The sequence below is a fragment of the Anolis carolinensis genome, chromosome 1 (genome assembly GCF_035594765.1).
Source record: "Anolis carolinensis isolate JA03-04 chromosome 1, rAnoCar3.1.pri, whole genome shotgun sequence".
NCBI classification, from domain to species: Eukaryota; Metazoa; Chordata; class Lepidosauria; order Squamata; family Dactyloidae; genus Anolis; species Anolis carolinensis.
This window is the reverse complement of record NC_085841.1, coordinates 114,157,372-114,182,455: the sequence shown is the minus strand read 5'-3', so window position 1 is coordinate 114,182,455 and position 25,084 is coordinate 114,157,372. Positions and strand designations below refer to the sequence as shown.

Genomic DNA, 25,084 nt, shown 5'->3' with positions numbered 1-25,084 from the left:
TTTTGATTCTTAAGTTTTTGGTGCAAGCCATGCCCATGTGTCAGATATCATGTCATAAGTAGAAATTTACCTCACAACCTCTGAGGATGCCTGCCATAGACGTGGGTGAAACGTCAGGAGAAAATGCTTCTGGAACATGGTCATACAGCCCAGAAAACTCACAACAACCCATGAAAGCCTTCAACAACAAATTTGATATACCGGTAATGACGAGTAACAAAAAATTGCAGTATTATAGATACACATACATACTATATATAGGTGGTGTTTAGCTACAGTAGCACCCCCATCAGAAGATTTACGATTCACCAAGGGCTTGGAAATAAATGTATAATTTTTCCTTTAAAAAAAAAAACATTTCCCAGACTTGCGCAAGTTTGAAGCATCAGACGATTGAGACCAAACCAGCATTAGCTGTAAACCCTCAAACTCTATCCTATCTAACCCATCAATAAACTGTATCAAATTCATGATTTTGTGTAACTTGTATCTTTCAACTGTGTACTGTAAGAATTTTTATATGAAATGTATATAAATGGCTTCTTAGACATGTATCTAAATGTAACTTAAAAGCAGCCACCCGCTGTGACCCTGTTTAGATAATCTCTTGGGAACAGAAAAGGTTGGGCCAATCCCCCTAGCTGTTTCCCAAGCCAGATAATCATCAGCTTCATTACCGGTATTTATATGTAGAGATAGAGGTTCTCCCATGCCAGCCAGATTAGTTCCAAAATGCATGTGTGATCCCTCCCAAACCTGAGAGTTTGTTACCCCTGCAGAAACAGAGACTTTAAATTATACACATTGATTAACTCTTTTATTTGACACCCCAGCCCTTGATTGTCCAGGATCTACACCTTTCTTTCTGGGTCTTGTATCTTTATTTCCTGAGCCACGTATCACTATTTAGCATGGAACTTGACAGTTGAGCTATTCAAAAGCATATCAACATATCACTAGCATTGTCTTTTCCAAATTCACAGTTCACACCCTCCCAGGGGGCATTCCAATAGATGATTGGTATCTTGCCCGACCAATCCCCATCCATCATCCCCCCCCCCCCCCCCAACCAAGGGAATCTCCGCCTGGAAGATGTGATGTCAGCAGAGCCTTCAGACAATCCTGCCGCAGATCCTAACCAGCCTTTTTTCTGGCCAATCGGATGAGGGAGCAGGAAGTTTTAATGGCTGTCAGAATGGTATAAGATGTCTTGCATTTTTCTGTATGTCTGTGCTTGTACATTTTGAAGCAAATTGCTGTACTTGCATCCTTTTTTGGCCAAATCGTTATAAAAGTTTGTGGCTTGTGTTCAACATGGTGAGTTGTTTCTCTGTCCTGGCCCTTCTAGTTTGCATGTGCTCACTGGGCATGGGTGCCTGCCATAGATGTGGGCGAAACGTCAGGAGAAAATGCTTCTGGAACATGGCCATACAGCCCGGAAAACTCACAGCAACCTATAAAATTATTATCACAACATTGGGATTCCAGACACTTCAAAACTAAACTGGACTGTAACCTATTCTGGGAATGGCCGCTAGATGTCGCTCCTCGGCGCAAATTTCCCGGGTGTTGCTCCCACTGGAGCCAGTTCCCTCCTTGCATTCTCAAATGCTACCATGAGGTGGCGCTGCGGGGCGAAGTAGCAATGAATGCTGCTCCCCTCCCCAATCAGTAGGAACCAAAGTTACCTGCGGAGAGAACAGGAGGGAGATTTCGCAGGAACTTTCCAAGTCCCTTCCCCGAGGGAGGAGCAGGGCGGGACCGGGGCGGCTCCCTCGGCGTAGACCCCGCTTTGGGCCGCTTCTTCGAGCCCACCCCCTGCCCTGGGATGTGTAGAGCAGGGCGTCCTTGGAGAGCGGAGGAAAGGTAGGATTGCTGTGTGATTCTTATGGGTCTTGCATGCCATCTACACTGGGGAATGATGTAGTTTGAAGCCGCTTTAACTGCATGGCTCACTGCTATGGAATCCTGGGAGTTGTAGTTTCACCAGGTCTTTAGCCTTCTCTGCCAAAGGACTGGTGCCTTATCAAGCTACAAATCCCACGAGCCCTAGCAGCTAAGGTGGTGTCATGCTGTATTAACTCCACAGAGTGGATGCAAACCCAGCCTTTCCCAGTTTGTCTTGGGATTGTAAACAAGGGGAGAGACCTTCACATTGGGTTGCTGTGAGTTTTCCGGGCTGGTAGGGCCATGTTCCAGAAGCATTCTCTCCTGACGTTTCGCCCACATCTATAGCAGGCACCCTCAGAGGTTGTAAGGTCTGTTGGAAACTAGGCAAGTGGAGTTTATACATCAGTGGGATGTCCATGGTGGGATAAAAAAAAAACCTCTTGTCTGATTGAGAAAAGTGTGCATGTTGCAATTGACCACCTTGATTAGTATTGAATGGCCTTTCAGCTTCAAAGCCTGACTACTTCCTGCCTGTGGAATCCTTTGTTGGGAGGTGTTAGCTGCCCCTGATTGTTTCTTGTCTGGAATTCCCCTGTGTGTGAGTGTTGTTCTTTATTTATTGTCCTTCACATTATTTCCTGGGGTTGCATAGCCATTGTTTGTAATATGTTAGCTTTTGCAGATTAGCTTTTCCGGGTGCAGAACTGAGTTGTGTTAGGACCTCTAACATAGGGTGCTTCTACACTGCAGAATTAATTCAGTTTGACGTCACTCTAACTGCCATGGCTTAGTGCTATGGATTCCCGGGAGTTATAGTATGTAAAGGCACCAGCATTGCTTGGCAGAGAAGGCCAAAGACCTTGTAAAAGTACAACTCTATAGCATGGCAGTGAAATTGGTGTCAAATTGCATTAATTCGACAGTGTAGATGCACTCAAAGAATCTAATAGGAAAGATGCAAATCATATCTCTTGCAGTGAGCCTACTTTAGAAGATGAGATGAAGTTTGGGTAGCGTTCAAGTGTGTAGGATCTATATTGGTTTTTACTTGGATCTCAACTGGGATGATGTGCAAATCAGAGGGGAGATTCCCTAACTGGTTTCTACTTACAGTAATACCTTTTTTAGTTTTTTAGTTTATTTTGGATTTTGAAATACCTATATTTGCATAGATGTCAGATGTATTGGAGATGGGACCCAAGTCTCAATACAAAATTCATTTATGTTCCATATGCATCTTATAAACATAGCCTGATGGTCATTTTATGTACAATATGTGTAATAATTTTGTGTGTGATACAAAGTTTGTGTACGTTGAAAGGAAAAGTGTCACTATCTCAGCAACCCATGTGAACAATTTTGGAGATGCTCAACCTGGATTTTCATGAGTTACACATAAAATCCACTGCTATTTCTCTGCCTCATGTAGCAGCTCAGGCCCCTTCCGCAAAGATGCATAAAAACCCACATTATCTGCTTTGAACTGAAATATATGGCAGTGTGGACAGTTCAAAGCAGATATTGTGGGATTTTCTGCCTTGATATTCTGGGTTATATGGCTGTGTGGAAGGGTCCTTAGTTTAGGGTGAGAGAGGAATATTAGGGTTCATCTACACTGCAGAGTAAATGAAGTTTGAGACCATTTTAACTGCTGTGGCTCCATGATATGGGGGTTGTAGTTTGATGAGGCATCAAGGCTTTTTGCCTCATAAAACCACAGCTCCCCTGATTCCATAGCTCTGAATGCATGGAACTGAACACGTGGTCAAACTCTGTTAATTTTACAGTGTAGATGCACATTTATTGTTGTTAATCTTGTTAAACAGACATGAAACCTTCATTTTTGCTGATTGTAGATCCCAGCCGATGTTCTCCCTACACTTTTGTTTATAGGCAAAGCCAGGTCCCCTGGTGATTTGGTATGAAGCTGATGCGGGACATCCACATTTGACTTGTCTGCAGTCCGAGTTCTCCGCCATAAGCCATGTGTAAATTAATAGGAATTGTACACAGGCATGGCATGTACTACCATGCCTGTGTTTGTGCAAGAGAATTTTACAGTAGTTTCTGATCAGTGGTCACTGATTTTGCCCACCTCAGCAAAACACAAATACAAATCCTGAGCCTCTTTCAAACCAGACTTAAGGTTTTATGGACTACAGGCAACTTCATCAGGCACATGAAAATGTTCTCCAGAGTTTCACATGTATGTTATACAGCACATGTAACTGAGGATGTAAAGCAGTGAGAAATTAAAGACAGGGAAAAAATACATTGTAGAATTAATGCAGTTTGACACCACTTTAACTCCCATGGCTCAATGCTATGGAAATATGGGAGTGGTAGTTGTTAAGGTTTGTAGCCTTCATTGCTAAAGAGTGCTGGTGCCTCTCCAAACTACAATTCCCATGATTCCACAGCACTGAGCCATGGCATTCAAAGTGGTATAAAATTGAATTAATTCTACGGTGTAGATGCACCCAATGAGAATTGAGTCATTAATACTTGACGGATTGTCTCCCCCTAAATATGCCTGCACAAGATTTGGAATCACTTGGAGGAGCCCTGTGTCCCATTAGTCCTATTGGAGGATGTGGGAGAGGGCCTTTTTTGTGGTTGACCCCAGTAATGGAAAGCCCACTTCATAGAGGCCCAATTGGTGCCTAGTTATTTGTCTCTTGGCACCAAGTGAAAACATGCTTGATTATGAATTTTTTTAAAAACCTTTATGTCTACATGGCTTTAAATCATTCTGAAGTGTTTTAACTGGTTTTAATTTGTTTTCTTTTAACTTCCTAAATTGTTTACTGTGTTTTTGCCTTCTAAAATCTATTTTTATTGTGATTGATACAGGATATAATTATTTTAAAATAAATAATGAAATCGTTAACATTTCTCAATCTGTTGCTCACAATACAAACATCCTGGCAGTAAATAAACCTGCTCATAGAGTAAGAAGTTAATGGCGTGGGATAATCTTCCACTTTCATTAACATACAATCAGGAAACACATCTTGTGGAGGACCACAGTTTCTTAGATACCACTCAGTGGACCATCCTGGATCAATGCGCAGGGGATAGCCCTGACAGGGACAGTGCATCACCACAGTCACACTTATGTAATCATGCAAATGCTCCATCCCCAATCATAGACCAGGAGCAACAGGAACATCCTTGGGAGAGTAATGGGCTCTCGGATGTATCTCAATGGATTGTCATTGATGAATGCACTGGGGATGTTGAGGAGGAGGACAACACTTTACACCTACATGATTCACTTCAACAGGAACACTCTTCAGGGGACATACACACTGTCTTGCACAAAAGGGACCCTGTCAATCCTCAAAGGAAACAGGTCTTGGTAGTAGGTGACTCCCTCCTTAGAGGAACGGAAGCCATCATTTCCAGACCGGATGGGATGGCTCGAGAAACATGCTGCCTCCCGGGGGCAAAAATACACCATATCACTCAGAGGCTCAGCAGGCTCCTAAAGCCCCATCACCCTCCCCACCTTATGTTGATTCATGTAGGTACCAATGACACCGCTAGGCATACTTTTCAAAAGATCACAAATGATTTTCGAGCTCTGGGAACAAAGCTAAAACTGTATAATGTACATGTGATCTTTTCATCCCTCCTCCCCGTTGTAGGACATGGCTCTACAAGGGCCGGAAAAATAGTACAGGTCAATAACTGGCTCAGAAAATGGTGTCAAGAGGAGCATTTTGGCTTCCTTGACCATGGTCTACTCTTCCAAGAGGATGGACTACTGGCAAGCGATGGGGTGCATCTCACACAAGTAGGAAAACATCTTTTTGCACACAGACTCACAAACCTCATCAGGCGCACTTTAAACTAAATCCACTGGGGGAGGGGAACAACAGCCTGGCGAACACTATATTACCCACGACCACAGGGAACCGCCGTAAGGCTAAACGGAGGGCTGCACAAACACAGCAAGGACCAAGTACAGAGAGCACAATAATCCCAAATAAACAGTTCGAGGGGAGGTCACAGGGGCTTACATGTCTTTACACTAATGCTCAGAGCATGGGAAATAAGCAAGACGAACTCCAACTCCTAGCACAGCACCACACATACGATGTCATAGGCATCACTGAAACCTGGTGGGATGACTCCCATCACTGGAATTTAACCATTGAGGGCTATAACCTCTTTCACATAAATAGAACAAAGGGGAGAGGAGGGGGAGTAGCTTTATATGTCAAAAACAGTTACGTTGCAGAAGAAATGCAAGACTGTAATCCGGGAAACCAGCTTGAAAGCATCTGGATAAGAATCAAGGGAACCGGGACTCAAAAAGATCTTGTCGTGGGTGTCTACTACAGACCTCCGAGTCAGGATGAAGGACTTGATGAAGCCTTCTGTCAACAGCTGACCAAACAGGCACAAAGAAGAGATATAGTAGTCATGGGCGATTTCAATTATCCCGATATCTGCTGGAAAACAAACTCAGCCAAGAGTACAAAGTCCAACAAATTCCTCACTTGCCTTGCAGATAATTTTATGGTCCAGAAGGTAGAAGAGGCAACAAGGGGATCAGCAACTCTTGATCTAATCTTAACAAATGTGGAAGACCTGATCAATACAGTTGAAGTGGTTGGATCCTTAGGGGCAAGTGACCATGTGCTCCTGCAGTTTGCAATACAAAGGAATGCTGAAACTAAGACAAGTCAAACACGCATTCTGGACTTTAAGAGAGCTGACTTCCAAAAAATGAAGGAATTACTGAGCGGCATTCCATGGACGCCGATATTAAAAAACAAGGGAGTTAAGGATGGATGGGAGTTTTTCAAAAGTGAAATACTCAAGGCGCAAATGCAAACAGTGCCAACAAAGAAGAAAAATAAGACAAGTGCAAAGAAGCCAGAATGGATGTCCAAAGAACTTCTAACTGAGCTAAAGCTCAAAAGTGACATGCACAAGAAGTGGAAAAGGGGAGAAATCACCAAAGAAGAATTCAAACGTATAGCCAACTCCTGTAGGGAAAAGGTTCGCAAGGCTAAAGCGCAAAATGAGCTCAGGCTTGCCAGGGACATAAAAAACAACAAAAAAGGTTTTTTTGCTTATGTTGGTAGAAAAAGGAAGAAAAAGGAGGCGATAGGGCCACTGCAAGGAGTAGATGGGGTGATGGTGACAGGGGATAGGGAAAAGGCAGAACTGCTTAATGCCTTCTTTGCCTCGGTCTTCTCACAAAAAGAAAGCCATCTTCAACCTCAGCAACATGGAATGGACGAAGGATTGGGGGAAATCCAACCCCAAATAGGGAAACAAGTTGTCCAGGAACACCTGGCCACTCTAAACGAATTCAAGTCCCCAGGGCCAGATCAGCTACATCCAAGAGTATTGAAGGAACTAGCGGAAGTTATTTCAGAACCACTGGCAATCATCTTCGAGAGTTCTTGGAGAACAGGAGAAGTCCCAGCAGATTGGAGGAGGGCGAATGTGGTCCCTATCTTCAAGAAGGGAAAAAAGAACGACCCAAACAATTACCGTCCGGTCAGCCTCACATCAATACCAGGCAAGATTCTGGAAAAGATCATTAAGGAAGTGGTCTGCAAACACTTAGAAACAAATGCGGTCATTGCTAATAGTCAACACGGATTTACCAAAAACAAGTCATGCCAGACTAATCTGATCTCTTTTTTCGATAGAGTTACGAGTTGGGTCGATACAGGGAATGCCGTGGATGTAGCATATCTAGATTTCAGTAAGGCCTTCGACAAAGTCCCCCACGACCTTCTGGCAAACAAACTAGTAAAATGTGGGCTAGACAAAACTACGGTTAGGTGGATCTGTAATTGGCTAAGCGAACGAACCCAAAGGGTGCTCACCAATGCGTCGTCTTCATCATGGAAAGAAGTGACAAGTGGAGTGCCGCAGGGCTCCGTCCTGGGCCCGGTTCTGTTCAACATCTTTATTAACGACTTAGACGAAGGGTTAGAAGGCACGATCATCAAGTTTGCAGATGACACCAAACTCGGAGGGATAGCTAACACTCCAGAAGACAGGAGCAGAATTCAAAACGATCTTGACAGACTAGAGAGATGGGCCGAAACTAACAAAATGAAGTTCAACAGGGACAAATGCAAGATACTTCACTTCGGCAGAAAAAATGGAAATCAAAGATACAGAATGGGGGACGCCTGGCTTGACAGCAGTGTGTGCGAAAAAGACCTTGGAGTCCTCGTGGACAACAAGTTAAACATGAGCCTACAATGTGATGCGGCAGCTAAAAAAGCCAATGGGATTTTGGCCTGCATCAATAGGGGAATAACGTCTAGATCCAGGGAAGTCATGCTCCCCCTCTATTCTGCCTTGGTCAGACCACACCTGGAATACTGTGTCCAGTTTTGGGCACCGCAGATGAAGGGAGATGCTGACAAGCTGGAAAGCGTCCAGAGGAGGGCAACTAAAATGATTAAGGGTCTGGAGAACAAGCCCTATGAGGAGAGGCTTAAAGAGCTGGGCATGTTTAGCCTGCAGAAGAGAAGACATGATAGCCATGTACAAATATGTGAGGGGAAGTCATAGGGAGGAGGGAGCAAGCTTGTTTTCTGCTGCCCTGCAGACTAGGACACGGAACAATGGCTTCAAACTACAGGAAAGGAGATTCCACCTGAACATCAGGAAGAACTTCCTCACTGTGAGGGCTGTTCGGCAGTGGAACTCTCTCCCCCGGGCCGTGGTGGAGGCTCCTTCTTTGGAGGCTTTTAAGCAGAGGCTGGATGGCCATCTGTCGGGGGTGCTTTGAATGCGATTTCCTGCTTCTTAGCGGGGGGTTGGACTAGATGGCCCTTGAGGTCTCTTCCAACTCTACTATTCTATGATTCTATGATTCTATGATTCTCTTCTGAAACCTTTTATTTCCAAGATGACACACAGGATCCTTTTTCTTCTCTTCCGCTGTCTCCTGCCATTGATTTACTTTCTACAGAAAAGGTTATGATGCATGAATGCCATAGGCGAAAGATCTTAGGCATGGTTATGTTTGTTGCCATGTACTTTATGTGTGAGATTTTTCACTGTGCGTGAATAAAATAGGAACTGGCATGTTTCAAGCGACTGTACCAGTCTCCTTCTAGATGCCATGTTATTAGGAAGTTTATAAACGGTTCTTAATTGTGTCATTAACCACAGGCTATTAACCAACTAATCTCTGATGTTTATTTTCTATGCATTCTTTTCAAACAGCACACACTCTACTTACAACCTTAGCTTAGAAAGATCTTGAGATCATATGCAAGAATGCAGCTTATGCAAGAGCAAGTAGAAATATCGTACAGACAAAACAGAATCTCTTCTAAACTAAACCACCGTACCTTGAATCATAGAAGCATAGAGTTGGAAGAGACCAAAAGAGCCATCCAGTCTAATCCCATCATGCAGAAATACACAGTCAAAGCCCTCCTAACAGATGGCCATCCAGCCTCTGTTTTAAGACCTCCAGAGAAAGAGACTCCACCACCTTTTGAAGCAGCATGTCCCACTGTTGAACAGTTCTTCCTAATGTTTAGTTGGAATCTTTTTTTCTGTGGCTTGAATCCCATCCATTGTATCCTAGTCTCTGTAGCAGCAAACTTGCTTCATCTTCAATATGACATCCTTTCAAATACAGTACTGAAACATTATGATCATGTCCCTTCTTATCTTTTTCTTCTCCAAGATAAACATACAGTAACTGTCTCCCTAACCACTCCTCATAGGGCATAGCTTCCAGATCTTTGGACACCCTTAGAGCATAGAGCCCTGCTTCATGTGTTTAAAATGGAATAACACTGTACACTTTGTTGCAGCTCATGGAGTTTAGCTATTGCGAAGGCACCAAATCCCACCCGATCTCGGAAACATAGTAGAGTCAGATCTAGTTAGTACTTGGATGGAAGACTGCCACAGAATGCTAGATGTTATAGGTTGTGTTGAAGGAAGGCAATAACAGACCACATCCTTCCCTTAAAAACCCCCCCAAACCTATGAAATCTATAAAATGCATGAGGTTCCTATCTATTGACAAGCAACTTGAAGTTACCTATGGCTGTTCATATGATTATTACAATTGCCAACAGTTTATAGAATGAGACGTTGGGCAGTACACCAGGTATGAGAATGAATATCTTTCTTTGAATCCGAATTTGGAACTTTGGAACTCATTCTGTGCAACATTTACATGTGCTTTGCTTTGTTTTTTTACACTCACTGGGACAGAATTCTTTGGAAGACAAAATGTGTAACACAAGACTTCCATTCGCTGCTTCCACAGTTATCACAATCTTTCACATAAGCCTATGCAAACAGGATAGCAATTGGGAAAACATGGCATTCAGCAGATTAGTTTATGTTTTCAATGTGTTCTTTCATTCTACCCCAGGCAATGCAAAATGTTATGTTTTGTTATTATTTCTAGTTTAAAGACAGATAGGGCATTTTACTGTTTATACAGCTATGGAAACTGATCATATCAGTTTGCAGTTTAATGTGCTCCCCACTAAAGGTGTTATACTTTAGAAACAGGCCACTGAAATGCACTCACCCAAAGCCACATAAGCTATTAAACAATACTATCAAGCAGCATCACCTTTAGCACCAGTACCACCCAGTTTGCAGGAAATGGGGAATGGAGAATCCAGCACATATAGCATGAACTACTTGTTGTGGAAGGAATAGTTAAGCACCCACATTGATACCTAAGCATCACCTGCAAACTCACGGATAAATGAAAACCACAGAAGTTAAACCCACAAAAACTGTGAGCCAACTGTATTCACTCCCCTTTTTTGCTCTGGAAAGTACTTAAAGGATGCTAAGAAAAAAGCCTCTGAGCAAATGTAGATATTCTTGTAGTCTAGATACTTTGCAGTGTGTATGTATATATATATATTTTCAAGTGGGCAAAGGCCATCTCATGATTCAAAGCAGAACTGGGTGATGCGGTACTATTGTAGCTTTTTAATGAGGTGAAAAATAATAAAGACGAATTGCAAGAAACATCAGGTATGCAGCTAATTTATATTCCATGCCTCTGGTTTTTGTACATAAGGAATTTGTATTAGATTGGAATTAGTTTTGTGTCATTTGTATGCTTGCCTTCTTCTGAAAGCAGAGTTTTAAACTACGATGAGTTATGACTTGAAAGGAACTCATGTCTTGGTGGCAAAATCTGCCAGAAACCTCTCCTTAATTCTTTAAGATGTTTCTTACTCCCTTTAAGTGCTTGAGCTAATGATATCCATCAAAATATTTGTTCAGTGCATTTTTTAGTTACTGAGTTATTATTTTTATAAATATGTGCTGTCAAAACTAACTAATAAATATTTGAAGTAGTTTTGTCCATTTCACTCTCTCCCTGTTAATGGCTCCTGTTCCCTTGTGTCTCTCTGTTGGTGAGAAAAGGAATTTTTACCAACTTAAAACGGATACCTCCTGAAAAAGAGATGCTTACATTTGTGACAAATAATTTCCAAGTTGTTGACCACTTTATACCTTCTGCACCACTGATATGGAATATCAAACATTTGCATCCATTATTGTTTCAACCGAGACCTCCCTATTTGTGTTGACATTGAGAGATATTAGTAAGGAGCAAATAATGTGTGAATGTCCTCCTCATGATATATGGGCTGGTGCTAAAACTGTTTTTTGAATGACTGTGATAACATATTTTCCATTTTGATTTGCTTTTCAGCCTACGTTCCTGGATTTTGCCTTTGTTATGTGTCCCATTGTTTTGATTAGATGGCCTACACACACACCTTCACAAATGTGCAATAAATGTTTGTTTCCAGAGGCACCTGCTAACCTGTTGTATGTAAACTTGCATAGCTACAGTGGGGCCACTTAGAGAAGAATCTGTCTTTCTCAGGTCAAGCTGTATTGCATTGTTTACTACAGCAAGCTTCTACAAACAAATATTGAAAATCAGCCTTTCTCAGTTCCTGCTTTACCATTTTCCAAATGGCAGTGTTGCAAAAGGACCTCCAGCTAGACAAAAGACAAGAAATGGGGGATGGGTGGGGTTCCCTTGAAAAACCTTCAAAAAGGAGCTTCTTTATTAGTGGCTTTGTTAACAGAGATATGCATATAAGTGACTTAATCTTTCATTATGGAACACCATATTTAGTTCTGAATTATTTATCAATATTGAAGCTGCTCTTTTTCCATCCATGTGTATGTGTCTACACACACACACACTATTGCATTGATTGTATTTCCAGTAGTCTTTTGTTGTTCTGTGTCCTTTAGGTTTTTCACAGAATGTACTTTTTGATAATCTATTTAGAGGGTTTTGTTTTTGTTTTTTTTCCCCCACTGGTTCGGGGATAGTATTTATTATGTCAAGACACTCCTTTGTGGCCTTCTTTTTATCTGTGTGTTGTCGACCGCGTTTTAGGGGATCGGGCCCTTAAGGAGAGACCCGACCCGGTCCTGAGGGAACGGACCTTGGCGAAGCCAAAAGGAGAATATGAGCCGCAATACAACCTGGAGCCGAAATGAAGAAGGTCCGCCAAAGATGAAGGAAAATCCGCCAAGGAGTCTTTATTGAGCAATTCAGCTGAAAAGGACGCTAATAGCGATCATTCAATCTACTAGCGTAACATATGTTTCAAATAAAGCCATATTTATACAATGTTTCGGTCTGACAGCCCTTTGAATTTCCCGCCCCGCTCCCCCGCCCATCTGATCGCGGATAGGCTGGGAGGTTGAACGAGGCGGGCTTTCGTTTCCCGCCTTGCTCTGCTGGCCCAATGGGGAGCCGCTTTTTTGTCCCCACTCGGGCCAATCAGAGAGGAGGAGGCGGGAGCTATTGAAACAATGAGGTGACAGGACAGGAAATATCAGATTAATCCTGGCCCAGCCGATTTCTTAAGGAATTAATGGCACTAGGCTTGCTCAAATAATTCGTTTTCCCCGTTTACCGTTATTGATTCGTTATTTTCGGATTTTTTGAAGCAATATTGAATCTTGGCTGTCCACACGCCTGGATATCGCGGTTTCGAACCGCGATTGGCCGTTTTCCGTAATGGCGCCTTTTTTTCGTTTTTAAAAAATGCTTTGTCAAATCATCCAAACTTTTTTAAGTCCACTGGGGCAATCTAGTGTGTTGTTTGCCCCTTGTAGCCAATCAGAGAGCACGTTTAACCAGGGGGAGGGGCTGGTAGGACGTGCTTAATGAAAACAGCGTGCACACGCCTCGTGGCTCAGTCGCACTGGGACTTTTGGAGAGGGTGGAAGGGTAGATTCATTGGTGTAGGCAGGCAGGAAACATTGCTGCGTCACAGCATGGCTGTGTGAAGACCAGGACAGGAGAAAAGGTGGGGTGGTCTGTGGCTGAGTTTGGTGGTGTGGGTCTTAGGTCTTTCTATTTGTTTTGTTGTTGCAAACTTGCAAAGGGCTGTCCTGTGGGTGTTTTTCCTGTTCAAAATACAACTCCTTTTGGGGAAAGAAAAGCTTGCCTTTGTGCCTTGCCTTCCTTGTGTGTGTGTCTGCCAGGGACGCTTTGAAAAAGAGTTGCATATCCCATCCTGTTCAAAATACAACTCCTTTTGGGGAAAGAAAAGCTTGCCTTTCTGCCTTGCCTTGTGTGTGTGTCTGCCAGAGACGCTTTGGGAAAGAGTTGCATATCCCATCCTGTTCAAAATACAACTCCTTTTGGGGAAAGAAAAGCTTGCCTTTCTGCCTTGCCTTGTGTGTGTGTCTGCCAGGGACGCTTTGCATATCCCATCCTGTTCAAAATACAACTCCTTTTGGGGAAAGAACAGCTTGCCTTTGTGGCTTGCCTGTGTGTGTGTCTGCAGGGACGCTTTGCATATCCCATCCTGTTCAAAATACAACTCCTTTTGGGGAAAGAAAAGCTTGCCTTTCTGCCTTGCCTTGTGTGTGTGTCTGCCAGAGACGCTTTGGGAAAGAGTTGCATATCCCATCCTGTTCAAAATACAACTCCTTTTGGGGAAAGAAAAGCTTGCCTTTCTGCCTTGCCTTGTGTGTGTGTCTGCCAGGGACGCTTCCTGATTTTCCCAAGACAACTTTGGGAAAGAGTTGCATATCCCATCCTGTTCAAAATACAACTCCTTTTGGGGAAAGAAAAGCTTGCCTTTCTGCCTTGCCTTGTGTGTGTGTCTGCCAGAGACGCTTTGGGAAAGAGTTGCATATCCCATCCTGTTCAAAATACAACTCCTTTTGGGGAAAGAAAAGCTTGCCTTTCTGCCTTGCCTTGTGTGTGTGTCTGCCAGAGACGCTTTGGGAAAGAGTTGCATATCCCATCCTGTTCAAAATACAACTCCTTTTGGGGAAAGAAAAGCTTGCCTTTCTGCCTTGCCTTGTGTGTGTGTCTGCCAGGGACGCTTCCTGATTTTCCCAAGACAACTTTGGGAAAGAGTTGCATATCCCATCCTGTTCAAAATACAACTCCTTTTGGGGAAAGAAAAGCTTGCCTTTCTGCCTTGCCTTGTGTGTGTGTCTGCCAGGGACGCTTTGCATATCCCATCCTGTTCAAAATACAACTCCTTTTGGGGAAAGAAAAGCTTGCCTTTGTGGCTTGCCTTGTGTGTGTGTCTGCAGGGACGCTTTGCATATCCCATCCTGTTCAAAATACAACTCCTTTTGGGGAAAGAAAAGCTTGCCTTTCTGCCTTGCCTTGTGTGTGTGTCTGCCAGGGACGCTTCCTGATTTTCCCAAGACAACTTTGGGAAAGAGTTGCATATCCCATCCTGTTCAAAATACAACTCCTTTTGGGGAAAGAAAAGCTTGCCTTTCTGCCTTGCCTTGTGTGTGTGTCTGCCAGGGACGCTTCCTGATTTTCCCAAGACAACTTTGGGAAAGAGTTGCATATCCCATCCTGTTCAAAATACAACTCCTTTTGGGGAAAGAAAAGCTTGCCTTTCTGCCTTGCCTTGTGTGTGTGTCTGCCAGAGACGCTTTGGGAAAGAGTTGCATATCCCATCCTGTTCAAAATACAACTCCTTTTGGGGAAAGAAAAGCTTGCCTTTCTGCCTTGCCTTGTGTGTGTGTCTGCCAGAGACGCTTTGGGAAAGAGTTGCATATCCCATCCTGTTCAAAATACAACTCCTTTTGGGGAAAGAAAAGCTTGCCTTTCTGCCTTGCCTTGTGTGTGTGTCTGCCAGGGACGCTTCCTGATTTTCCCAAGACAACTTTGGGAAAGAGTTGCATATCCCATCCTGTTCAAAATACAACTCCTTTTGGGGAAAGAAAAGCTTGCCTTTCTGCCTTGCCTTGTGTGTGTGTCTGCCAGGGACGCTTTGCATATCCCATCCTGTTCAAAATACAACTCCTTTTGGGGAAAGAAAAGCTTGCCTTTCTGCCTTGCCTTGTGTGTGTGTCTGCCAGAGACGCTTTGGGAAAGAGTTGCATATCCCATCCTGTTCAAAATACAACTCCTTTTGGGGAAAGAAAAGCTTGCCTTTCTGCCTTGCCTTGTGTGTGTGTCTGCCAGAGACGCTTTGGGAAAGAGTTGCATATCCCATCCTGTTCAAAATACAACTCCTTTTGGGGAAAGAAAAGCTTGCCTTTCTGCCTTGCCTTGTGTGTGTGTCTGCCAGGGACGCTTCCTGATTTTCCCAAGACAACTTTGGGAAAGAGTTGCATATCCCATCCTGTTCAAAATACAACTCCTTTTGGGGAAAGAAAAGCTTGCCTTTCTGCCTTGCCTTGTGTGTGTGTCTGCCAGAGACGCTTTGGGAAAGAGTTGCATATCCCATCCTGTTCAAAATACAACTCCTTTTGGGGAAAGAAAAGCTTGCCTTTCTGCCTTGCCTTGTGTGTGTGTCTGCCAGAGACGCTTTGGGAAAGAGTTGCATATCCCATCCTGTTCAAAATACAACTCCTTTTGGGGAAAGAAAAGCTTGCCTTTCTGCCTTGCCTTGTGTGTGTGTCTGCCAGGGACGCTTCCTGATTTTCCCAAGACAACTTTGGGAAAGAGTTGCATATCCCATCCTGTTCAAAATACAACTCCTTTTGGGGAAAGAAAAGCTTGCCTTTCTGCCTTGCCTTGTGTGTGTGTCTGCCAGGGACGCTTCCTGATTTTCCCAAGACAACTTTGGGAAAGAGTTGCATATCCCATCCTGTTCAAAATACAACTCCTTTTGGGGAAAGAAAAGCTTGCCTTTCTGCCTTGCCTTGTGTGTGTGTCTGCCAGGGACGCTTCCTGATTTTCCCAAGACAACTTTGGGAAAGAGTTGCATATCCCATCCTGTTCAAAATACAACTCCTTTTGGGGAAAGAAAAGCTTGCCTTTCTGCCTTGCCTTGTGTGTGTGTCTGCCAGAGACGCTTTGGGAAAGAGTTGCATATCCCATCCTGTTCAAAATACAACTCCTTTTGGGGAAAGAAAAGCTTGCCTTTCTGCCTTGCCTTGTGTGTGTGTCTGCCAGAGACGCTTTGGGAAAGAGTTGCATATCCCATCCTGTTCAAAATACAACTCCTTTTGGGGAAAGAAAAGCTTGCCTTTCTGCCTTGCCTTGTGTGTGTGTCTGCCAGGGACGCTTCCTGATTTTCCCAAGACAACTTTGGGAAAGAGTTGCATATCCCATCCTGTTCAAAATACAACTCCTTTTGGGGAAAGAAAAGCTTGCCTTTCTGCCTTGCCTTGTGTGTGTGTCTGCCAGGGACGCTTCCTGATTTTCCCAAGACAACTTTGGGAAAGAGTTGCATATCCCATCCTGTTCAAAATACAACTCCTTTTGGGGAAAGAAAAGCTTGCCTTTCTGCCTTGCCTTGTGTGTGTGTCTGCCAGGGACGCTTCCTGATTTTCCCAAGACAACTTTGGGAAAGAGTTGCATATCCCATCCTGTTCAAAATACAACTCCTTTCGGGAAAATAAAAGCTTGCCTTTCTGCCTTGCCTTCCCCTGGGCTACGGGTGTGTGTGTGTCTGCAAGGGACGCTTTGGGAAAGAGTTGCATATCCCATCCTGTTCAAAATACAACTCCTTTGGGGGAAAGAAAAGCTTGCCTTTCTGCCTTGCCTTGTGTGTGTGTCTGCCAGGGACGCTTCCTGATTTTCCCAAGACAACTTTGGGAAAGAGTTGCATATCCCATACTTTCCTGTAGAACTGGAAAGTACAGGTATCCCCTTGTAAATAAATAAAACTAACTAAATGTTATAGACTACGCTTTTGCAACAGTAAATTGGCCAGAATATAACACGTTGCCAATCAAGATTCAACAAATATTTCCCACCAGTAACACAACACCTAACCATCATCCCTTCTGTTACCTGAAAACACTCCCCTTGACATGAAGCGCTCAGCTGTACGCGGGTCTGGGGGAGCAAGTCCTAGTAGTGGTCAAGCCACGGCCAGGACACTGTGGGGGGCCAAAAAAGTTAAGGTGGGTCCCATACGTCTGGAACGCCGAACTATGGGAGTGGGTGGACTTGATGAAGAACCAGGCTGTTCTAATGCAGACAGTTCACAGGCATCCACCCGGAGCCGGCTGTCGCATGGAGCTGAGACAACTGGACGATCATTGGAACATACAGGTGTTGCCGTCCTGGAACTACAGGTGGTGGATAGTGAGGATATAGATAACCCCACCCCTCCACCCGCTACTGACAGTGAGGAGGAGGTAGAGGAGGTACTACCATCAAAACGTAGACTTCCTCATGCTGCTGAAAGGGTGCCCACGACTCCCATCTCTGAGGGCGTCGCCACAGTGGCTGTGGGGAGGCCAAGGTCATTTATTTGGGACCATTTCCATGTCCACTCTCAGAGTTCTACTTTGGCAGTTTGTAGACACTGTGGGGCAAATATCAGCAGAGGCAGAGACACGAGACATCTTGCGACCTCGGGGTTGAGCTCTCACATGAAGCGACACCATCCCTCCATTTCGCTGGGAGGGGGAACTGCAAGCCCTTCCAGTGGCAGCCTTAGCACGCAAAGTTCACCAGGTGAAGATAGTGGAAGGCGGACACAGTCCACCATGGAGGATTGGGCCATTCCATTACCCAGAAAGAAAACGGGGGAAACATTGCTCACACCCCAGCAGATAACCCAAACTGTGGGAGAGATGATTGCCCTAGATCACCATCCCTTCCGCCTGGTAGAACAAGAAGGCTTTGTACGCCTTATGAAACGACTGTGCCCCCGCTACAAAATCCCCTCCCGTCACACCTTTTCCAGAAAAGTAATCCCCGGCTTGTACGAGGGCTGTAAGGAACGCATTATCCAGATGTTGCGTAGCGCCATGGGAGGACACATCCATTTTACCTCTGATATTTGGTCAAGCTTGGGAGGAGGCCACTCCTACCTCTCTCTCACGGCACATTGGTGGGAGAAGGAAGGCACTATGGATACATCCCATCGTTGGGCACTCCTCGCATTGGAGGTAGTTGATCGTGATCACAAGGCAGAGACCATCTGCAACTATCTGGAAAACATGATGGGGGAATGGATGCAGTGTAGGCCGGAAGAAATGAGGAGGGGCTTTATGGTGACGGACGCAGGGAAAAATATGATCAAAGCGGTTGAAAGTGCCGGGTTTCAGAATGTGTCCTGCATGGCCCACTTGCTTCACAATACCGTCAAGGAAGGTTTAAAGAGCCAGGAAGAGCAGTCGGGCAGCAACACAAACATCTCCCTGCTGATCGAGCGCTGTAGAAAGATCGCGGGCTACTTCCACCGGAGCATCAAGGCAGCCCGGCAGCTGAGAGACAGGCAGAGCCTTGAAGGCCTCCCGCAGCACAAGCTGCTCCAGGACGTCTCGACTCGGTGGAATTCAACCTTAAAAATGCTCGAACGCATGGTCGAGCAGCAGAAGGCGGTACACGGTATCTCCCTCACTTTGGTTGCGCCTGTTAGCAAGCTTGTTCCAACTAAGCAAGAGTGGGACACCATCTCCCAGCTAGTAGACGTACTAAAGCCATTCAAACATGCCACTGAGACACTTTCGGAATCAAAAGCTCTTCTGAGCCAGGCAGTGCCCATGGTCTTGAGGCTAAGGAGGCACCTAGAAAGGCTTGGGGCCGGTCGAACAATTGACTCCCTGGCTGGACCGCTGACACCGCCGGTCCAGGAGGTGGTGAGGAGGTTGTCCTTTGCTGTACGGAAACGGCTAGAGCCACTTCTTTCCAGCAAGGTCCATATGCTGGCGGCCTTGTGTGATCCACGGCTAAAGTACAACGTCTGCCCAAAAGACTTTACCATGTGGAAGGCCCAACTTGTTGACCTTGTGAGGGAGGTCTTTGCTGCCAGGGTGGAGGAAACGGGCACAGCGGCCCCTCTTCCAGAACTGCCTGTCACCCCAAGCACTAGCGCTAGTGGCGAGACGGAAAGTCCCGCGGAGCCGGTAGGGGGTTGCCGTAGGGATACGGATCTCCAGCCGCGAACAGGAAACGTTTTCTTTGCAGAGACGGTGGCCATACTTGCCTGCTCTGAAGAATCCTCTTTGCTGGCTTCTGCTCAAAAGGTAGACTCGGCCGAATGCTCGGTCAACAGGTACTTTGAGGAGCCTCCGGAGATAATTTCTTGTGATCCATTGTCCTATTGGGCTTCACGCGAACACATGTGGCCGGATCTGTCGCACGTAGCCCGCCAGTTCCTCAGCTGTCCTCCCACCAGCGTCCAGAGCGAAAGGGTCTTCAGCATAGCGGGAGATGTAGTCACGCCCCACCGCAGCTTGCTGGACCCTCAAACAGTTGAGAAACTTGTTTTCCTGAAGGCCAACCTTCCTGTGTTGAATTTCCCAGATTTGGATTTTGAGACCGACTGCTCCTAGAGCAACAGTTCTCCTCCTTTAACCAACTCTGCTTCAGAGTAACTTTGGCCAATTTTTTGGGCGTCCGGGCGGGGGGGTGGCCCCTTTGGACTCTGTCCAACAACTCTCTCCTCTATCCTACAATGCTTTCCTCTCTCTTTTCCCTTCCTTTCTCCTCTTTTTCATCACTCGACGTTGCCCCACTGACGTTTTTGGGTTCATCCATCTCAAGGGGCCGTTTCACGAATCATGTAATCATGGAATCATAGAAAAGTAGAGTTGGAATAGAACTCATGGGCCATCGAGTTCTCCCCCAAGAAAGACGCAGGAAGTATCATTCAAAGCATCCCCGACAGATGGCCATCGAGCCTATGCTTAAAAGCTTCAAAAGAAGGGGCCTCCAACACAGTCCGGGGGAGACAGTTCCACTCCCGAACAACCATCGCGGAGAGAAGTACTATCTTTCATTTGTCCCTGTTGAACTTAATATACTTTTGGCCCATCTCTGTATTCGGAAGTTACAAAACGTTTTCTCTCATGTAATACTGGCTCTGTAGAGGTTGAAGGATATTCTGTGGAAAATTAGACCATAAAAGCCAAGGTAGATATTAATGCTTCCTCTTTGTGTTCTGTTCGGATTTCATTCAATTCCCTTTTTATTTGGGGGGGGGGAAATATTACTATCACGAGCCATGACTGTTTGGTCTTCTACAGATCCTCGCAGCTCCTGTACAGAAAGAGCACTGTTATATTTGATGTGGATACTTCAGATAATCATTTCAGGTGTAGGAATACGCCAGACTCTCACTTTACAGAGGTATACTATCTGTCCATCTGAACCTTTGAGGATGTCTTTATCCACTGGAATTAATACACCTCGACTTGGGACAGAACTTCTCTAAATTGTCATCTTTCAGTGTCCCATTGTCTAGAGCGGGTGTGGTTGCCGCAGTGGTCATGGGACGGCCGCCTTTGGGTCCCCTAGCCCTCTGCCCGCTTACGCGGAGGGTGCCTTTATAACTCGGAGGGGGGAATCATCAAAGACAGTGGTACTCCTCCGCCTTTGCCAGCATTTCTCCAAATGGTTGTCTAGTGTCCCTTCTCCTTTATATGCCGTGGTCTACGCTGTGGTCGTTAAACGGCCGCTTATGGGTCCCCTCCCCCTTTGACCTGGCACGCAGAGGGTGCCGTTCCCCCTTCAGGACGTGTGCCTTGCGGCTGCTTTAGATGTTTGGGCGCAGGTTACGCCGAGTGGGAATTGCCTTTTGCTGGCTTGTTGGGAAAACGATAGAAGAGGTACACGGCCTTCCCCTTGGGTGGTGGGGTGTTGCTGTGGGTTGAGGCTTAAGTCGCAAAAACAAAAAACTTTGTGGGAGGGCCGTGCCGAATTCTCCGGGATGCATGCCGGTCAACTGTGGCCGGCTGGCTCAGGGTGGGGTCTTTGCTGCCCTTTGTTTTTTTCCCTTACTTTTCTTTTCTTTTTGCTGCCTCTCGGACTACGTGACGCCAGACTCTAGAGGTATATGCCCTTCCCCCTTCAGGGCGTGTTCCTTTGCGGCTGCTTGCAATGTGTGGGCGCAGGTTACCCAGAGTGGGAACTGCCTTTTGCTGGCTTGTTGGCAGGACGATAGAAGAGGTACACGGCCTTCCCCTGGGGTGGTGGAGTGTTGCTGTGGGTAGAGGCTTAAATCGCAAAAACAAAAAACTTTGTGGGAGGGCCGTGCCGAATTCTCCGGGATGCATGCCGGCCAACTGTGGCCGGCTGTCTCAGGGTGGGGTCTTTGCTGCCCTTTGTTTTTTTCCCTTACTTTTCTTTTCTTTTTGCTGCCTCTCGGACTATGTGACGCCAGACTCTAGAGGTATATGCCCTTCCCCCTTCAGGGCGTGTTCCTTTGCGGCTGCTTGCAATGTGTGGGCGCAGGTTACCCAGAGTGGGAACTGCCTTTTGCTGGCCTTTGGGTAAAACGATAGAAGAGGGTGGAACGATCAAAGACAGTGGTACAGTCTCCCATCACCCTGAGAGGTTGTGATTGACGCTGTTGCTGCGGAACGGCCGCCTTTGGTTCCCCTTGCCCACTGTCCGCGCACACGGACGGTGCCGATTGCCCGTCAGGGCGTGTGCCTTTGCGGCTGCTTTCAAGGAGTGGGCGCAAGTTCCGTCTCGTGGAAACTGTTTCTTGCTGGTCTGTTGGTAATAACGAGGGTGGAGTGATCACAGACTGTGGGACAGTGTCCCATTCACCTTAAAAGGAAGTGTACTCAACGATGTGGCTGCGGAACGGCCGCCTTTGGTTCCCCTTGCCCACTGTCCGCGCACACGGACGTTGCCGATTGCCCGTCAGGGCGTGTGCCTTTGCGGCTGCTTTCAAGGAGTGGGCGCAAGTTCCGTCTCGTGGAAACTGTTTCTTGCTGTTCCCCTCGCCCTCTGGCCGCGCACGCGGAATCACTGAAAGAAGTGGGACACCTTGGCCTTTACCACTTCTCAAAATTGTCTTCTTTTACTGTACCATTGCCTTGTGCGGGTGTAGTCGAGAGCATGTGATGATAATCTTACGCAGAGTAAGAAGTAGAGAATCAATCCACTCAGAATCTCTTTTGCTATTAAAAACAATTACTTAATAATGCCTTCATGTTTCCTTTGGAATCAACATTTCTGCTTTGTTTCTACTTTGAATTACTTTCTACTACATTTCACACTATATCTTTCATAATTGTACTTCCTCAAGTTTACTTAAACTGTATGTATACCAACTGAAGTCATTTCCCTCTATCCAGGTCATCTGCAGGAGAACTTTAATAACCCCTGAAGAACACACTAGTCTTACCTGCAGTGGAACTGCATGGAAACATGTGCCTAACATCAGAGCCTTAAAACCTTCCTCCTCCAAAAAGCATTATAGGTCTGTGTGGTCGTTTGTAGCCTATTTAAGAATAGCTTGACAGGCCAATAGTATTTCGCACTGTATAGTTTTTTAACTGTCAAACTACCTCCTCTTCAGTCCTCGGACTCGAGCCGTGTTTTTACACCACTGTTTTTTAAGCTGGTAATGCTGTATGCTGACTGTGACTTCAGTTATATCTTATGTCTTATTGACCCAACATGAACACAGAAGAGTCTCACTGATCAAAGCCAAACGGGCCTACCACTGCTGAAATAAGCAAATTTCTTGGATTGGACTTGTTGAAGAAAAGCATATAACACATCATATCAGGTTATTATTATCCAAATAAAGCACCATAAATGCATGTTATACAACCAAGGAGACATAAGAAGTCGTTCTATATGCTGAAATGATATGTTGCTATTGCTTACTTTATGAATTTAGCTGCAAAATATCACAATATAATGGAATCATTGACTACAGAAATGGCTAGATTTTTCAAGAGGCTAGACGGTTTGCTGTTATGGAGTGTATCTTTGTGTCATGGGTTGTGGTGTGTGGGCGTGGGGCCGGCCAACGGTGGCCGGCCCCCCGGGTCTGATGGGCTTGGGCCCACATTTTGAAAGCAGACGTGAAGAAAGCATGCCCTTCCCCCTCTGGGTTCAGCGGTGTGGGCGTGGGGCCGGCCAACGGTGGCCGGCCCCCCGGGTCTGATGGGCTTGGGCCCACATTTTGAAAGCAGACGTGAAGAAAGCATGCCCTTCCCCCTCTGGGTTCAGCGGTGTGGGCGTGGGGCCGGCCAACGGTGGCCGGCCCCCCGGGTCTGAGGGGCTTGGGCCCACATTTTGCAAGCAGACGTGAAGAAAGCATGCCCTTCCCCCTGTGGGTTCAGCGGTGTGGGCGTGGGGCCGGCCAACGGTGGCCGGCCCCCCGGGTCTGAGGGGCTTGGGCCCACATTTTGCAAGCAGACGTGAAGAAAGCCTGCCCTTCCCCGTGGGTTGCGGCGTGTGGGCGTGGGGCCGGCCAACGGTGGCCGGCCCCCCGGGTCTGAGGGGCTTGGGCCCACATTTTGCAAGCAGACGTGAAGAAAGCCTGCCCTTCCCCGTGGGTTGCGGCGTGTGGGCGTGGGGCCGGCCAACGGTGGCCGGCCCCCCGGGTCTGAGGGGCTTGGGCCCACATTTCCTTTTTTTTGTTCTTCTCTCTCTTTCTCTGGGAAGGGTGCCGGCCAACGGTGGCCGGCCTAGTATTTTAAAGTGTGGGCCTTTTTGGCGGTGGCTTTTTCTGTCTTTTCTTTGGTCTTTGCTGCCTCTCGGCCTACGTGGCCGAGTTTCCCCCGATGCACCGCCTCTCTCTTCTCTCTCGGCTGTCGTTCTTTACCCCTTTATGCGAGTTTGCACCGAAGCCTCCTTTGGGGCGGCGGCACCTCTTTCTTCCTGTCTGGGAATCGTGCCGGCCAACGGTGGCCGGCCTAGTATTTTATAGTGTGGGCCTTTTTGGCGGTGGCTTTTTCTATCTTTTCTTTGGTCTTTGCTGCCTCTCGGCCTACGTGGCCGAGTTTCCCCCGATGCACCGCCTCTCTCTTCTCTCTCGGCTGTCGTTCTTTAGCCCTTTATGCGAGTTTGCACCGAAGCCTCCTTTGGGGCGGTGTCCTCTGGTTTTTTTTCTCTCTCTCTCTCTCAGGGATGCGTGCCGGCAAACAGTGGCCGGCCCGGCTTAATGTATGGGCCTTGTCGCCTGTGGCTTTTTTCTTTCTTTTCTTTTCTTTTCTTTTCTTTTTGCTGCCTCTCGGCCTACGTGGCCGAGTTTCCCCCGATGCACCGCCTCTCTCTTCTCTCTCGGCTGTCGTTCTTTACCCCTTTATGCGAGTTTGCACCGAAGCCTCCTTTGGGGCGGCGGCACCTCTTTCTTCCTGTCTGGGAATCGTGCCGGCCAACGGTGGCCGGCCTAGTATTTTATAGTGTGGGCCTTTTTGGCGGTGGCTTTTTCTGTCTTTTCTTTGGTCTTTGCTGCCTCTCGGCCTACGTGGCCGAGTTTCCCCGATGTACCGCCTCTCTCTTCTCTCGCCGGCTGTCGTTCTTTAGCCCTTTATGCGATTTTGCACAGAAGCCTCCTTTGGGGCGGTGTCCTCTGGTTTTTTTTCTCTCTCTCTCTCTCAGGGATGCGTGCCGGCAAACAGTGGCCGGCCCGGCTTAATGTATGGGCCTTGTCGCCTGTGGCTTTTTTCTTTCTTTTCTTTTCTTTTCTTTTCTTTTTGCTGCCTCTCGGCCTACGTGGTCGGGTTTCCCACGATGCACCGCCTCTCTCTTCTCTCGCCGGCTGTCGTTCTTTACCCCTTTATGCGATTTTGCACAGAAGCCTCCTTTGGGGCGGCGGCCCCTCTTTCTTCCTCACAGGGAAGCGTGCCGGCCAACGATGGCCGGCCTAGTATTTCAGTGTGTGGGCCTTGCCGGATGTGGCTTATTCTTTCTTTTCTTTTCTTTTCATGAAATCAGCGGGGGAGGATGGGCGGGTTGTGTTTCCACAGAACACCACTCAAAGAAACAGTTAGCGGTATCCTATACTGTTCTAAATTGCTCGACAACAAAATG

General features: G+C 46.3%; 1 protein-coding gene across 2 annotated transcripts in view; it reads left to right on the top strand.

Annotated features, from left to right (window-relative positions):
- Positions 1 to 1,694: 1,694 nt before the first annotated feature.
- Positions 1,695 to 25,084, top strand: part of ankrd6 (ankyrin repeat domain 6) — a 133,005-nt gene continuing 109,615 nt past the window's right edge. For both annotated transcript variants that reach the window (XM_062980776.1, XM_062980784.1), the window contains exon 1: positions 1,695 to 1,866. The gene's annotated coding sequence lies outside the window, so the exon portion shown is untranslated. The remainder of the gene's footprint in view (positions 1,867 to 25,084) is intronic.